General features: G+C 41.8%; 1 protein-coding gene and 1 non-coding gene across 2 annotated transcripts in view; one reads left to right on the top strand and one right to left on the bottom strand.

The window, feature by feature from the left end:
- The window catches only part of UBR3 (ubiquitin protein ligase E3 component n-recognin 3 (putative)), a 223,553-nt gene that overhangs the window by 196,581 nt on the left and 15,310 nt on the right, over positions 1-11,662 (bottom strand). The window lies entirely within an intron of this gene.
- Positions 3,204-3,310, top strand: LOC111721822. The gene has a single exon (XR_002770835.1). It is a non-coding gene; the product is annotated as a U6 spliceosomal RNA (small nuclear RNA).

The raw sequence follows: 11,662 nt of genomic DNA, 5'->3' as shown, positions 1-11,662 counted from the left end.
AAAAAAAAAAAAAAGAATTGGGAGAGACTGAATTGAACAGGCAGTTGGAAGCTCTAGGAAGAGTAACAAAGATCTCCACTTGGGTAATTAACCGTGTTCTGTTTACTCTTTTGTGTCTATACATCCTTTCTCTCCAGGGGATCAAGAGGATCATGTCTAGATCAAGGATCAGAACCCAGACCCCCTCAAACCAAGGTAGAAGGGACCCTACACTGTCATCCTGACCACATCCACAACAGCAAAGGTGGAAGGGATCCTTGCCTGGATCTATCACAGCAGGCTGAAGAGAGCTTCACTGCCCCTGTGAGAAGCAAAAAACAGATCCAGCCAACCCCTGCAAGGTAATTTTTGAGGTGGTCAACATGCCCTGCTCCAGCCACATACTGGGAGCTGGCTGGTCAATGCCCGGCTGAAGCCTGAGAAAATTCCTCACTGGTCTTGTCTTAATTGGACTTTGGGAAAGGGGGAGGAGGAATGTGATCTATGCACCCATACCACTAAGACAGGATAAAAAGTAACTCTTTTATAGCTTTTACAAGTGCAAAGGCACCCAAAAGGGAGCCTGCACTCATAATCAGACACAATACTCAATATGTGACGTAAGGAAAGGTGAAAACTCATATGTATATTATAACCCCACAGAGCCCCACCACCACGGAACAAATAAGGCCTAGGTAGAGGACTTGAGAGAAGTCACAGTTCCTGAAATCTGAACGCTGGTCCAGACCAGGGAAACAGGAAAGCCCAGCCAGGTGACTCTGAAGTTTAATACCTACAGCATCATATGAAGGTGCTACAGCAGAAGGAGCTGTGAAAGAAACTATAGGCCAGATCAGAAATACCTCTGTGCCTTAGATTTTGTAGAAAAGTGGTGTAAGGTCGAATGTGAAAGGTAAAAATGTATGATAGAAGGTACCTGAAACAATGAGGACTACAGCAAAAGAAATACCGTGCTCAAAAGAGTAATGGAGACAGATTGCTCCATAGGTCAGTGTAACCCCTGTAGCTAGTCTGGCAAATTAATAACCAAGTAAAAGTCGTATGAAGTATAGTAAAAAAAAAACCCAGACATTGGTCCAAGTCCTGATATAGCCATCAAAACCTGTAACGGACCTGGTTTTCAACCCTTAGAGGCTGGGAGTAGTACTACCCATCACCAGTTTGCTTCATTATTCACTGTCTCCTCCCACTAGTAGTCAGAGCTATACACTGAATAACTGGAGCAGATGACAATCAGAAAAAAATCATATATATGAAACACTACTGGCTCCTGAAGAAGCAAGCTGACATAAGACCCCCAAATTAAAATATATATGGAGTCTCAAAAGGGAGGAATAAGAGAGGATACCCAGAAAAAGTAAGGTTTAAGAGAACAGGGGTCTTCTCTAAGAGACCCCAAGGTTACACCGGCAAAGTCCTCCCTGTGGTAACTCAGCTCTTAGGAATTTGTAAAAACTTAGCCTCCTGGGATTTGGAGGCTGACGCTTGCTTCTGCTTCTGTGAAAGTCTGTGGTTCTGTAAAAGCCAGAGCCCACTTCTCTAGCTTGATTTGAACTGACCAATGAGAGTTACCCGTGGGCTAGAACTTTTTGACTGGAAATAAAAAGGAGAAGACTGAGTGCCAGTCAGGAGCACGGAGGTTTTGAAATCTGTGTCATCACTCTGATGGCTGAAATAAGGCCTTTCCTCTTCTATTCATGGTGTTTGGGTGCTCTTTCTCTCCACTGGGTCTCATCTTCCTGCAACAAAACTACAGGCCAGATGCAGTGGCTCGCTCCTATAATCTTAACACTTCTGGAGGCCAAGAAGTGTTCACTGAAAGCATACATAGTGAGAGTAAGATGGAGTTAGTCAGGCTAGGGCCAAAAGGACACAGCTGGCCTAGTTGGTTTAGTTCCTAAGTGACCTTTACCTCCTGTCTCCCATTCTTAAATTTAGTCCCCACCCTACAGATGCCTATCTTGAGTAGTTTAGTGGATTGATTTAGGAGATTAACTTTTGAATTGGAATGTTGTAATAGGTCACTGAATTATGCTGATTATTATTTAAAGTAAGGGTTAATATGGTTTTGCTGTATTAATTTTTATGGATAAAACCATGATTTTGGAAATGGAAGAACAGAATGGTATTAGACAGGCTACTCTCACTGTTATCCAGAATTGCTGGCCTTTGACAAATAAAGTTTGGTGGACCTAGCCCCATCTCTGCATACTGGCTGACAGTGACAGGCAGCCAGACCCTCTTCAACTAGTAACACCACTTCTACAAAAAATAGAGAAGTTAGCTATGCATGGTGGTGCACACAGTCCCCAGTCTCAGCTACTCAGGAGGCTGCAGCCGGAGCATCACTCTGGCCCAGGAGTCTGAGGTTGCAGTGGCTATGATGATACCGCTGCACTCTAGCCTGGGTGATAGAGTAAGACCTTATCTCAAAAAAATAAATAAAAGAAAACTACAGCACAATATCCCTCTTGAAGACAAATTTTAAAAGTCCTCATAACAAAATAATACCAACTTAAATCCATACATAAAAAGGATAACTAGGCGGCACCATAGCTCAGTGGGTAGGGTGCCAGTCACATACACTGAGGCTGGCGGGTTCGAACCCAGCCCAGGCCAACTAAAAACAATAATGACAACTGCAACAACAACAACAACAACAACAACAACAAAAAGCTGGGCATTGTGGCAGCTACTTGGGAGGCTGAGGCAAGAGAATCACTTACACCCAACAAAAGTTTGAGGTTGCTATAAACAGGGACACCACAGCACTCTACCCAGGGCAACAGCTTGAGACTCTGTCTCCAAAGAAAAAAAAAGGATAACTATTACACCATGACCAAGTGGTATTTATCCCAGGAAAGCAAGACTGGTTTTTGAATATTGTCAAAAATTATTGCATGTAATTTACCGTATCTATAGATTAAAAAAGAAAATCATAATACACATATTATCTCTATAGATGCAAAAAAAAATCGGACAAAATACAATTTGAAAAAAAAAAACCTCGGGCGGCGCCTATGGCTCAAAGGAGTAGGGTGTCAGCCCCATATGCCAGAGGTGGCGGGTTCAAACACAGCCCCGGCCAAAAACTGCAAAAAAAACCTCAGTAAACTAAGAATACAGAAGAGAAAATCCTTAATCTGATAAACAACATTTATGACAAACTCTCAACTAATATCATACATACTAATAAAAGACTGGTACTAGCTTTAGCAGCACATGTACTAAAATTAGTATGATATAGAGCAGATTAGCATAGCCCCTGCACAAGGATGACATGCTAATTCATGAAGTGTTCATATTTCAAAATAATAATAATAATAATAAAAGAATGAATTATTTTTCCCCTAATATCAGGAATAAGACAAGAATGTCCACACTTACCACTTCTACTCAACATTGCACTGGAGGTTCTGACCAGTGCAATCAGGCAAGAAAAAAAATAAAAGGTACAAAGATTTGAAAGGGGCTGGGTACCAATAGCTCAGCTGTTAGGGTGCCAACCACATGCTCTGGGGTTCAAACCCAGCTGGGGCCTGCTAAAAAATTAAAAAAAAAATAGCCACGGTTGTGGTGGGCACCTATAGTTCCAGCTACTCCTGAGTGTGAGGCAAAGAATCACTTGAGCCTAAAAGCTGGAGGTTGCTGTGAGCTATGATGCCATAGCACTCTACTGAGAGTGACAAAGTGAGACTCTGTCTCAATATTAAAAAAAAAAAAAAAGATTTAAAAGGAAGAAATAAAACTATCTTTATTCCTTTTTTTTTTTTTTTTTTGAGACAGAGCCTCAAGCTGTCCCCCTGGGTAGAGTGCCATGGCATCACAGCTCACGGCAACCTCTAACTCCTGGTCTCAACTGAGTCTCCTGCCTCAGCCTCCCAAGTAGCTAGGACCACAGGCACCCACCACAACGCCCAGCTATTTTTTGGTTGCAGCCACAATTGTTGTTTGGTGGGCCCAGGCTGGATTCGAACCCGCCACCTTAGGTGTATGTGGCTGGAGCCTTAGCCACTTGAGCCACAGGCGCCAAGCTACTATCTTTATTCTTAATTGACATGTTCATCTATAAAGAAAAATCCAATGAAATTTACAAAAATTCAGCTGTATGACTTTGATCATACTGCTTTCCTGAGAGCTTATTCTACTGATATAGAAAATATCATTAATATCTAGGGCTCACTGCAATGTTAAATGAGATATATATAAATTCACAATATATAACAAACACCCTATAATAATCTACAGATTACTAGGTGAGACTTCAGAAGGTTACTTGCTCAACATACAAAATTCAATTTGAAAAAAAATTTTAAATATAAAATATTGGCAAAAATCAATATTAATAAGTAATTAGAAAGAATAACTTTTTTTTTTTTTGAGACAGAGTCTCAGTATATCACCCTCAGTAGAATGCCATGGAGTCACAGGTCACAGCAACCTCAAACTCTTGGGCTTAAGCGATTCTCTTGCCTCAGCCTCCCAAGTAGCTGGGACTACAGGACCTGCCACAATGCCCAGCTATTTTTTTGTTGCAGTTGTTTAGTTGGCCTGGCTAGGTTTGAACCCACCACCCTTGGTGTATGTGGCTGGCGTCGTAACCACTGTGCTAGGGGTGCTGAGCCTAGAAAGAATAATTTTTTAAATGATACCACTTAGGCTGGGCACATGGCTCACGTCTGTAATCCTACCACTTCAGGTGGCCAAGGTGGGTGGATTGCCTGAGCTCAGGAATTCAAGACCAGACTGAGCAAGAGCGAGACCCCTATCTCTACTAAAAAACAGAAAAACTAGCCAGGAATCATGGCAGGCACCTGTAGTCCCAGCTACTTGGGAAGCTGAGGCACTCAAACCCAGGCATTTCAGGTTGTCATAAGCTATGATGATGCCATGGCACTCTACCCAAGGCAACAGAGTGAGAGTCTGTCTCAAAAAAATAAATTAGGCAGACCAGAAGGATTGTTCAGCTGAGGTCTTATAGAACGACTGGGGAAAAAAGAAAGAACCCAAGGAGGTGGTGAGCTGGATACAGTATACAATCCAGAGCAGTAGAAATCTGATGAATTAGGCCAGTGATTGCAACCAGCTGGGATTTGCTCCCCTCACGGAGGTTCAGGATGGGAGGAAGCCTTTTCAGAGTTTTCAGATGTTGGGGGAAGCTGTATATTGAGTGGAAAGCTTGGAAGAGTAGGCGGACTCGAACAGTATACAGTAACCAGATTTGAATGCTGGTTGGAGTGGACTTACCATAGGTTTGGTGGGGAGCTCCCATTGTGGGAAGGTCAGCAGAAGGTCTTAGCAGGGGCCTAAAGCACAGCCATCTTAAATCCGTCTGCCAAGATCAGAACTCCACTGTTGGGACACACTGAGGGACTCCCACACCCCATGGGAACAGGAGTCAGGGGGCACTGTGAGACCTGCCCCTGAAGGATTCTTGTGAGCTTTAAGATCCCAACCCAGAGCCGGGCGCGGTGGCTCACGCTTGTAATCCCAGCACTTTGGGAGGCTGAGGCGGGAGGATTGCTTGAGCTCAGGAGTTTGAGGCTTGTCTGAGCGAGAGTGAGACCCCAACTCATGGAAAAAAAAATGGAAAAACCCAGCCGGGCACCGCAGCGAGAGCCTGTAATCCCAGCTGCTTCGGAGGCTGAGGCAGCAGGATGCCTACAAGCCAGAGTCTGAGGTTTCAGTGAGCTACAATGCCATTGCACTCTGCTCGGGGCAAAGGGTAGAACTCTGTCTCGACAAAAAAAAAAAAAAAAAAAAAAGATCCCAACCCAGAAGGGGTTCCATATGAATCAAAGTACTATTTTTTCAAGATTTTTAATGACATTGGTGTTTTGATGGGGACTGCATTAAATCTATAGATTGCTATAGGTAATATGGACATTTTGATGATGTCAGTTCTTCCCAACCATGAGCATGGTATGTTCTTCCATTTGTTGACATCTTCTGCTATTTCCTTTCTTAGAGTTTCATAATTCTCCTTATAGAGATCTTTCGCTTCTTTTGTTAGATATATTCCCAGGTATTTCATCTTCTTTGGTGCTATTGTAAAAGGAATAGAGTCTTTGATTTTGTTCTCAGCTTGACAATTGTTGGCATATACTAAGGCTACTAATTTGTGGGTATTGATTTTGTAACCTGAGACCCTGCTATATTCCTTGACCACTTCTAAGAGCTCTGTAGTTGAGTCCCTGGGGTTTTTCAGGTATAAGACCATGTCATCTACGAAGAGGGACAGTGTGACCTCCTCTGCCCCCATTTGGATTCCAATTCCTCTGGATTCCTTCCCTTGCCTGACTGCAATAGCTAGGACTTCCAACACTATGTTAAATAGCAGTGGAGACAGTGGGCATCCTTGTCTGGTTCCAGATTTAGTAGGAATGCTTTCAGTTTTACTCCATTCAATATGATATTGGCTGTGGGCTTGCTACAGACAGCTTCTATCAGCTTAAGGAATGTTCCTCCTGGCTTGGTGCTGTGGCTCAAGTGGCTAAGGCGCCAGCCACATACACCTAAGGTGGCAGGTTCCAATCCAGCCCGGTCCCGCCAAAAGAGCAATGACGGCTGCAACCAAAAAATAGCCAGGCGTTGTGAAGGCACCTGTGGTCCCAGCTACTTGGGAGGCTGAGGCAGGAGACTCGCTTGAGCCCAGGAGTTTGAGGTTGCTGTGAGTTATGATGCCATAGCACTCTACCCAGGGGGATAGCTTTAGGCTCTGTCTCAAAAAATAAAAAAAATAAAAAAATAAAGGAATGTTCTACCTAAGCCTATTTTCTTGAGTGTTTTTATCATGAAAGGATGCTGGATATTGTCAAAAGCCTTTGCTGCATCAATTCAAAGAATCATATGGTCTTTGTTTTTTATTCTATTTATATGGTGTATTATATTTATAAATTTGCATATGTTGAACCAAACCTTTGTCTCTGGGATAAAACCCACTTGATCATGGTGTCTAACCTTTTTAATGTGTTGTTGTATTCTGTTTGCTAATATCTTGTTGAATATTTTTGCATCAATATTCATTAATGACATGGGTCTATAGTTTTCTTTTTTTGTTGGGTCCTTTCCTGGTTTGGGGATCAGGGTGATATTTACTTCACAGAATGTGTTGGGGAGGATTCCTTCTTTGTTTATATTTTGGAGAAGTTTATGCATTATAGGAACTAGTTCTTCTTTGAAGGTTTGAAGAATTCTGGTGTGAAACCATCTGGCCCAGGGCTTTTCTTTTTGGGGAGATTTTGTATAATTGATGCTATTTCAGTACTCAATATTGGTTTATTCAAGATTTCTAAATCCACCTTAAACATTCTTCAACAAAACAATTTTCAGCCCAGAATTCTGTATCCTGCTAAGCTAAGCTTCAAAATTGATGGAGAAATCAAATCTTTTGTGGCTATCCAAGCTCAGAGGAAATTTGCCACAAGAAGACCAATGCTACAGAAAATAATTAGACATATTCGCAACATGACCACATGGACCACCAACAAAGTAAACACCCAGAAATTAAAGGTTGTTGACTACGCCATTTGTTGGGTGGTACTTTCTCGCAGGGAGAGAAGGACGGCCTGGCCATGGGTGCAAGCTCACTCCTGGAATTGTATGAAATCAAGAAACGACTACTACTCGGGGTAACAGTAGCAAAATGTCTTTATTCACGATCACCTTTTATAAGCAAACTAATCACATACACCCCACTGATCAATAATCTTAATCAATCACATACACTCCACTGATCAATAATCTAATTCTCTATTCTTCTCATAACCTATAGAAGGGGGGGGTAAGATAACCATCTTAAGACTAGCCTCAGGCTATTCCTCTCTAAAGACCTAGAACAACCCTACATTATCTGACTTCTACTGTCAAAGTTAAAGGTCAGGACAAACAGGGGAGTAAAACTTTTTTTCTTTCAAGTACTCTGACGTTTCCTGCAGGAAGTTGTTACGCCTTGCCTGCAGGCCCCCCGCCATGCTCTCCCAGGTAACTAGGCCTGGACAAAAATGCACAATACTTACGAGTCTTTTCACTCAGTTTCTGGAATTAAAAGAACACATTTCGTTTAGCTAATTTTATGTGGAAATTCACCCTACAAAAGGTCAAAACAAAGCTTCCACAATGGTGCAAAGGATATAAAAGTTAATTTAATTAAATTAAATGATGTCATTTACAGTATAAACAAAAGGATAAGTTATTCATGACACAAAAAATATATACAAAACCTTAACAGAGGAAATTATTTTATTGAATGAAAAAACAACTTACATTACCTTTATGTATAGGCAAATTTAATACTATACAGAGGGTGTTAGGCTTTAGATTTTATTTTATTTTATTTTATTTTGAGACAGAGCCTTAAGCTGTCACCCTGGGTAGAGTGCTGTGATATCACAGCTCACAGCAACCTCCAACTCCTAGGCTCAAGCAATTCTCCTGTCTCTGCCTCCCAAGTAGCTGAGACTATAGGAGCCCCCCATAATGCCCAGCTAGTTTTGTTTTGTTGTGGTTTTTTTTGTTTTTTTTTTTTTTTTGGTTGCAGCCATCACAGTTGTTTGGAGGGCCCAGGCTGTATTTGAACCCACCAGCTCATGTGTATGTGGCTGGTGCCTTAGTCACTTGAGCCACAGGCGCTAAGCCTAGGCTTTGAATTTTAGACCACTCTGAAATTCACGTTGAAATTTAGTCCCCACTGTGGTAATATTAAGAGGAAAGGCCTTTGGAGAAGTGATTAAGTGATTAAGGCTCTGCCCTCAAGGATAGATAAGTGTCTTATACAAAAGCTGGAGAGAAAGTAGCTTAGGTTCCTTTTGCTCTTCACTCCTCTGCCAGGTGGGGTCATAGTGTCTGTCCCTTTTGCCCAGATGTAGCAAGGCAGGCCTCACCAGACACTAAATGCCAGCACATTGAACTTAAAGCTTCTCACCCTTTAAAGCGTAAGAAAAAAAAATTTCTGCTCTTGACTCAACGCCCACAGCACAGTGGTTATGACGCCAGCCACATACAAGGATGGTGGGTTCAAACCCAACCCAGGCCAGCTAAACAATAACAACTGCAACAAAAAATAGCCAGGCGTTGTGGTGGGCACCTGTAGTCCCAGCTATATGGGAGGCTAAGGCAAGAGAGTCACTTAAGCCCAAGAGTTTGAGGTTACTGTGAGCTGTGATGCCACAGCCCTCTATCAAGGGCAACACAGTGAGACTCTGTCTCAAAATAATAATAAAAAAAAATTCTGTTCTTTATAAATTACTTAGTCTCAACTATTCTGTTTTAACAGCACAAATAGGCTAAGCACCTGTAGCTCTGCAGGTAGGGCACCAGCCACATACACTGGAGCTGGAAGGTTCGAACCCAGACCAGGCCTACCAAGCACCAATAACAACTGAGACTAAAAATAGCCAGACGCTATAGCAGGTGCCTGTAGTCCCAGCTACTTGGGAGGCTGAGGCAAGAGAATCGCTTAAACCCAAGAGTTGGAGATTGTTGTGAGCTGTGACGCCATAGCACTCTACAGAGGGCAACATAGTGAAACTCTGTCTCAAAAAAAAAGAAAAAAAAGCACAAATGGACCAAGACAAAAATTGGGATGGAGAAGTGAGGTTGCTGTTATCAGATATCTGAAAATGTAGAAGGAGCTTTATAACTGAGTAATGGGTGCAGTTTTGAAGTGAATGTTAGAAAAAGCCTATGTTGCTATAAAAGGAACATTAAGGGCTGTGCTGGTGAGGGCTCAGAAGAGAGCTGTAGAGAAAGCTTAGTCTTAGAGTGGTCATCAACAAAATGTTGGTAGAAATATATACAGTAAAGCCATTCTGACAACATCTTAAACAAAAATTAGGAATATCATATTGGAAATTAAAAGAAAGACCATTTTTGTTACAAAGTAGCCAAGAAATTGACTGAACTATGTCCATGTCCTACTGCTTTGTGGAAGGCAGAATTTAAGAGCTATGAACTCAGATTCTTGATGGGTTAACTCTCTGAACAAAGTGTTCAGGGTGCTTCATAGGTTCTCTTAACTGCTTTAAGCACCAGAAGAGAGACATAAGTTAAAGATGGAATTTATAATCAGAAAGGAAACAGAAGATAAAGATTTAGAAAAATCTCAACCTGCCAATGTAAAGAATAAAAAAAGTACTTAGGAGAGAAAAGTATGGGTGTCACCAAGAGTTAGACTATTTCTTCCTACCTATTTCTCTCTTTTGGAACAGAAATGTCTGTCTTGTACCTCTCACACCATTGTATTGGAAGCACATATCTTGTTTGACTTCACAGGTTCACAGCAGGAGAGCAATTTGCTACAGGATGAAACACACCATTAAGTCTCACCAAATCTGATTGAGATGAAATCTAGATGAGACTCTGGATTTTAGGCTTTTCAGCTGGTACCAGAACAAGTTGAGACTTTGTAGGCTATTGGAATAGAATGAATATATTTTATGTGTGAAGACATGAATTGGTGAGGGCCAGGGATAGAATGTCTGAGTATATGTCCCTTCCAAAATGTACATTGAGGCTCAGTACCTGTGGTTGAAGTGGCTAAGGTGCCGGCCACATACACCTAAGGTGGCAGGTTCGAATATAGCCCGGGCCTGCCAAAACAGCAATGATGGCTGCAACCAAAAAATAACTGGGCTCTATGGCAGGCACCTGTGGTCCCAGTTGCTTGGGAGGCTGAGGCAGGAGACTCACTTGAGCCCAGGAGTTGGAGGTTGCTGTGAGCTGTGATGCCACAGCACTCTACCCTGGGTGACAGCTTGAGGCTCTGTCTCAAAAAAAAGAATTGGAGAGGACAAATACTCAAAGTACAGCAATGTCCTTGTACATGCAATTTAATGTGATTCTAATAATTCTCAGAAGTTTTTCATAGAACTTGACAAGCTGACCCCAAAATTCAAATGAAAGAGTTATTAGGGACCAAGAATAGTCAAAATCTTTTTGAAGAGTGATAGTAAGAAAATTCTGCTATATCAAAATCTATTACTATTATATTAATTAAAGTTGTATGATATTATTGCAACAGACATATCAATACATTAGAGCACTTAGGAGACAAATAGGAATTGGTATATATGGCAGAGGTGGCACCACAGATCAACAGCGAAAAAAGTGACAGTTCAATAAATAGTGCTATTACAACTGGATATTCATATTGAAATGATAAAATTAGATCTCAATCTCATACTGTGTGTAAAAATAAATTCCAGATGGACAAAAAACCTAAATGTAAAATGTAAAACTTTAAATCTTTTAGAAGAAAACAGATAAGCATATTTTTTAAAACAGTGAAGGCTTGGCACGGTGGCTCATGCCCATAATCCTAGCACTCTGGGAGGCCAAAGCAGGTAGACTGCCTGAGCTCACAAGTTCCAGACCAGCCTGAGCCAGAGCAAGACCTTGTCTCTAAAAATAGCCAGGCATTGTGGCAGGCAGCTGTAGTGCCAGCTACTTGGGAGGCTCAGGCAAGAGAATCACTTAAACCCAAGAGTTTGAGGCTGGGCTCAGCGCCCGTAGCACCATGGGTTATGGCACCAGCCACATACACAATCCAGGCCAGCTAAACAACAATGACAACTGTAACAACAAAAAAAAGGGTTTTGAGGTTGTTGTGAGCTGCGACACCACAACACTCTACTGAGGACAACAAAGTGTCTCAAAAAAAAAA

This window comes from Otolemur garnettii, unplaced genomic scaffold (genome assembly GCF_000181295.1).
Source record: "Otolemur garnettii isolate 467f Iridium unplaced genomic scaffold, OtoGar3 scaffold00187, whole genome shotgun sequence".
Classification (NCBI taxonomy): domain Eukaryota; kingdom Metazoa; phylum Chordata; class Mammalia; order Primates; family Galagidae; genus Otolemur; species Otolemur garnettii.
The sequence above is the reverse complement of the archived record's forward strand: the minus strand, read 5'-3'. Positions and strand labels throughout refer to the sequence as shown.